Raw genomic sequence first — 6,000 nt, 5'->3', positions numbered from 1 at the left:
TTTTTTTTTGACTGGAGAAGAATTTTCTGACCCCATCTTTGCCAACAGATAGTAGACATGGATTTTTCCTTGGGCTCTCTCATTTCTATGAGGGGCCTAAGAAAATAGAGATATGAAATAAGCAAAACAAGGGCACCTGGGTGGCTTAGTCGGTTAGGCATCTGACTCTTGATATGACTCAGGTCATGATCTCCTGGTTCATTAGTTGGAGCTCTGCGCTGACAGGGCAGAGCCTTCTTGGGATTCTGCTTCTTCCTCTCGCTCTCTGCCCCTCCCCCCCCCCCCCCACACACAATCTCTCTCTCTCTCTCAAAGTAAATAAATAAACTTAAAAAAAATCAAAATTAAAAAATGAAGAAAAACAGAAAGGTTTTCATGTTTAAAGCTGGAGGACTATTGATCCACACTTTTGAATCTATATTTTGTGCCTACAAGTCACAGAGACGACCTTGGATGGTAGAGGACCTGCTCTTATTCCTGATTATTTATTTTATTCTTAGGAAGGGATACACTAAAATTTACCACACCTAATATGTCTTTTCTCTACCATGAGAGCTTTAGTTATGAAGACCTCACTGGACTCTCCTCCCATCAAACTGTAAGGAAGGTTCTCCAAATGGTCCAAGACTTTTCTACTTCAAAAGGCAACTTTGTCGGGGCACCTGAATGGCTCAGTGGGTTGAGCCTCCGACTTCAGCTCAGGTCATCATCTGGAAGTCAGTGAGTTCGAGCCCCGCATCAGGCTCTGTGCCGACAGCTGGGAGCCTGGAGCCTGCTTCAAATTCTGTCTCTCCCTCTCTCTGCCCCTCCCCCACTCATGCGCACGCTCTCTCTCTCTCTCTCTCTCTCTCTCTCTCTGTGTTAAAAATAAATAAAAACATTTAAAAATTGTAAAAAATAAAAAAAAAAAGCAACTTGGTTGTAAAAGTATGATAACCAGGAATTTTCACCGGTAGAAACTCTGATATCTAAGACAGTGGGTAACGTTATGAGAATCTTCCAGCATTCCCAAGGTCGGCAGGTATTTCCTCTTTTTCACATAGCGCCATATGCCTAAATCACTAAACAGTAAACAGGCTTCTCCATGCAAACCAATAGGCTTTATGTTATATGACCATTCCCTTCCTATTTTAACAACAGCTGTAGCATTAGTTTTCTTGTTAGAACTTGCAGGATTATATTTTTTGCTGTTTTATTCTTGAATATTTCTTTGGGCAACTGAATAAATTTTATCCTTTTGCAGGTTGGTTTATCTATTGGAATGCTCAAGTTCTATGCTATTGATCAGGTGATGGATTCATGCCCCTCTCTTCCCTTAGTAATTGCACTATTTTGAATAAATTATATTTCTGGAAATTTCAGTCTTTTCCCCCACCTTGAAAAAATTATTTAGACACAGCAATCGTAAAGGGGTAAAGGTGTTTCATGAAAATTGTGGCTTATTTGGTTCAACTTTTAACGTCCTAGGAAGATGTTTTTTAAAATTGTGTTCACTTTTGCATTTTGTAAACTTCTAAAATAAGTTTTGAGATATATGTGTTGTTTTGCTTCCTTTTGAGTTTTAAGTCCTCAGAAAAATGACGAATCTTGCGGTCTAGAAAGATTTCAATTCTGGAATGTGATAAAGAGATGAAAAGCTGAAAAATGGAATATATGACTTGCAGTGGGGAAAGGACTGTATTTATTTTTATCACATTCTTTAAGACGACAACTACTATGTGAAGGTAGAAAATCTTCTCAAGGACAAAAGAGAGGAGTCTGATTCAATTGATGTTCAAAAGTCATATATTTTTTATAACTTCTATATAAATCCTAAGATGCTATTTTAGACACTAATAAAAGTGTTTTCTTTAAAACAAACAATGCAACTGGGCTTTAAGAATGTCTTTTCTGAGAAGGTAACTCTGAATCTTTAAATAACTTACCTTTCAGTAAAAGGTAGCCATGGGATATGTTCACAAATGAACACATCATTTATAGCATGTAAAAGCCAAAGTTGGTGTTTTATTCATTGAAAATCATGAAACTGTCATGAAATTGCCTTAAAAGCTTTTTCAGAAACACAGTCTCTTGTTTATTTACTAAAGAACAACTGATATAAAGAACTGTATTTGAGAAGTGAACCACAAATGTATCTCTCAAAGACCTCTATAATCTTTTAGCTTTTCCCTTGAAAACCACAACACTCCCAAAATATTCTGGTAATTTCATATAAAAATGTTCAGTTGAACTACCAACTATAAAGCTGAACTCCAATACAGCAGCCACAGTGATTTAGAAATAAAACTGTTTTTCCCTTCAGAATGAGACAAGCATTATGGTTGTAAAATTGTATTTTATATAATATAAGACACGATCTCCATACTAGATTTAGGAAAATCCTCTTTTGTGTCATATGTACCTCAGCATCCTCATGACAAATGCTACAAAAAATTTTTAGGGCTTGTCCTATCACCCTCCTCTTAATTCCTCATTATAAAAGGACTGGTAACAATGAGAAACAAAATAAAAACTTTAAATCCAGGAATTGCATTTCAATGCTTGTAGTTTGGCTAAATCATAACATCTATCATCTATCACAGAATTCTGTTCATGAAAAACAAATGTTGAGATGAGAAAGAAGGTCTTTTCTTTATTTATTGACTATTGTTGTGTCCTTCCCAGAATAAAAGGAGTCTAATGAGAAAAGAATTACTACTACACACAACATACACACACACACACACACACACACACACACTATGTGGTACAGGTTAAAAAAAAAAGTCTAGCTATGATTTTCTTGGTACTGCAACCACGTAAATGGTCTTATTAATTGGGTTAATATAATACAATAGGCATTTTTATCCTGAAGGTATGTTGTGATATGAACTCTGTGGCTGGAGTTATGGTTGTTAATAGTTGTTTTAGTATTTAATTGTCATTTTCAGTGATTTCACCAACCCCTACTCGCTACTTTTGGATATAGAACAGATCACTGGTTAAAGGGAGAAATTATTGCATGACTAAGACATGTCCTGGAAAAAAGGCATTCACCAGATGAGAAGTTTTTAGATATGAGGTAGCAGCAACCCAGAGAAGTATTGCAAGGTACACAGGAAGATCAAATTCTATAAAAGGACATGGTTGGATGTCCCTCATGTCCCAGCAATGCGGTGCTATGAGAAATAGTTACGAACATATTGAACGTGTATATACATACAGGGATGCAAAGAATGCTTCAGACTCCAAAAGACAACTCGCGAAGCCTACAGTGGCAATGCCTGAATTTGGAAAAGGAAAGGTGTCAATGCAGGTTGAAAACTTCTTTGGGAAGTGCAGGACTGACTTTCAACAGCAATCATGGAGACCAAAGAGACCAGCGTACGCGATACTGAGTGACCCATCAATCATTTGCATCGGGCTTGTCACCTAAGTCAGAGCTCTGGAAGAAGAACCTGGGAACATTTTTTGAATGTTTATTTATTGTGGGGGGAGGGGGGACAGAAAGAGTTGGAGACACAGAATCCAAAGCAGGCTCCAGGCTTTGAGCTGTTAGCACAGAGCCCAACGCGGGGCTCAAACTCACAAGCCGACCTGAGATGAAGATGGATGCTTAACTGACTGAGCCACCCAGGCACCCCAAACCTGGGAATTTTCAATAAGCAATCCAAATTATGTGGCTCAGTCAGTTAAGCATCCGACTTAGGCTCAGGTCATGATCTCACGGTTCATGACTTGGAGCCTCACATCAGGCTCTGTGCTGGCAGCTCAGAGCCTGGATCCTGCTTCGGATTCTGTGTCTTCCCCTCTCTCTGCCCCTCCTCTGTTCACACTCTGTCTCTGTCTCTGTCTCTGTCTCTCTCTCTCTCAAAAATAAACATTAAACTAACAAAAAAAATCCAAATTAACCTCATATATGCTGAGATTTGAAAACTATTAGATTATACTTCCCCGTCCCCTCTATACTTGAGCAGGATGAGTTTGGGCAAATAAGAAGAAAGGAAATTTAAAAGGAAGCATACTTTATTCTGTGTAAATAAGACTAACAGACACTGAACGGTTGCTTGGTAAAAAAAAAAAAAAAAAAAAAAAAAAAAAAAAAGTTGATGCTTTATTTATATGCTTAAGTTTGTGGAGCAAATCTATGCAGTTCATATCCATTTATTATCAAGCATGTCTTCTCACTGCTTCACAGAGTTGCCATTTAAAGCACTATTTAATCTTGTTTGCAGTGAGAGGTTATATATCTATATGTTTATAGATCGATAGATACATAGATGGATAGATAGATAGATAGATAGAGATACAGATATTTGCTTTCATCTATGAAGAAATCTTCTCCAATTATACAGATTCAAACCCTATCTATCTCTCAGGATGCAACCCAATTTCAACTCCTCCATGAAGCTGTCAACTAGAGGGAAGATTTACTTCTTTTGAACTCCGATATCATATTACCTAGTCCTTTCATGTGGTTTCATAAGCTGTTACCAGAACTTATCGGTCACAACACATTCTTAAAGCAAGCGAGACCCCACCGAAAATAAACAGTATATGGAAGATGGACAAAAGTTTGGACACACGGGAAACTCCTTTTCAGGTCATTTTTCAAAGGCCTTTATTAATCACGCGTGAGAAACTAACCAAAGGCCAGGCAAATGTAATTGCCTGAGTGATTAGTATCAGGTTCTAAAATCAAGGATGTGGAGGAGACAAACCGGAGAGGATGGTGTATATACCAGAGATGCGAGGGAGAAGTCCCAAAAGATATGTTATGGTGAGTCTGTTTATCAAGATCATAAATAACTTTTTGGCAATTAAGTTGTATGATATTTTCACATTCTTGAGAACCATAGAAGTAAAGTATTTCTAACTAATTTTTGTTAACTTAGAATGCCTCAAATCTAGATTCCAATGTTTCAAGATCATAAATCAGGAGGCTTCACAGGACAAGATGATTTGAAATTAGAATTTGATGAGAGGAAGTTCTTATCACTTTTTGTCTTTTCTCAGTAACTACATTGTAAATCCCTTAAAATTATCATTTATTCATTTTTTTAAATTAATTTATTTATTTTGAGAGAGAGAGAAAGCACACAATTGTGCAGAGGAGGGGGAGAGAGAGAAGGAGAGAGAGAATCCCAGACAGGCTCTGCAAGTGATCTCACAAACCATGAGCTGAAATCAAGAGTCAGCTGCATCACCGACTGAGCCACCAGGTGCCCTGATTTGCTTCTGATTGAACCCCCTAATACTATCCCCAATGATTTTAGTGCTACGCATTTCACAACCAAGGGTCTAAAATATATTTTAAATTAATGATTGAACAACAGTATTTTCTGAAATAAAACTCTAAAAATACTTCTCAGTTATACAGAAATCAAGTCACAGTGATATAACATGAAGACTTACGCACTATTTCTTATCACCCCTTACTTAGAAATCAAATACTATAAAAATTTTTATAGAAAATGCCATCTTTACGACTATTGATAATTATATATGAAGATACATGTTTAAATGTATATGGATATAGATATTCCTTCTATTAATAGCCCTTGCATTAATGTTTAGTACATTACAATACAATTCTGTATACCCATGTTCTATAAAAGTTGTCTGCTTTATTATCAATAAAAATATTACTTATAAGATAGGGAATGGGGTGGCAATAATTTCTTCTTTCTACAGAAGAGTTGGATTCCTTTCCATGTAATTGCATGATTTTTAAGATAAGCTCTTCACCATGAGTGAAAAAGCAGATAGTATTCAACTTGCAGGTGGAGCTGTGTTCCAAGAGCCCAATGTGAGTCAATTATTTAGAACTAAGGAAGCGTATAATTGCAGAAACGATTATGTACTGGTGCAAACTCACAAAATCTTTTTAATACCCAATAAATAGTAATAGTATGAATTAATGTATACCTGAACGAGTTTCTAAAATTGTCTCCACGGACATTCAGGGAGAAGACAATTTAATGATATCATTTGACTGTTTGGAAGAGATCGTCCCACCCT

Source organism: Panthera onca, chromosome B1 (assembly GCF_046562875.1).
Source record: "Panthera onca isolate mPanOnc1 chromosome B1, mPanOnc1 haplotype 2, whole genome shotgun sequence".
NCBI classification, from domain to species: domain Eukaryota; kingdom Metazoa; phylum Chordata; class Mammalia; order Carnivora; family Felidae; genus Panthera; species Panthera onca.
This window is presented reverse-complemented; position numbering follows the sequence as displayed.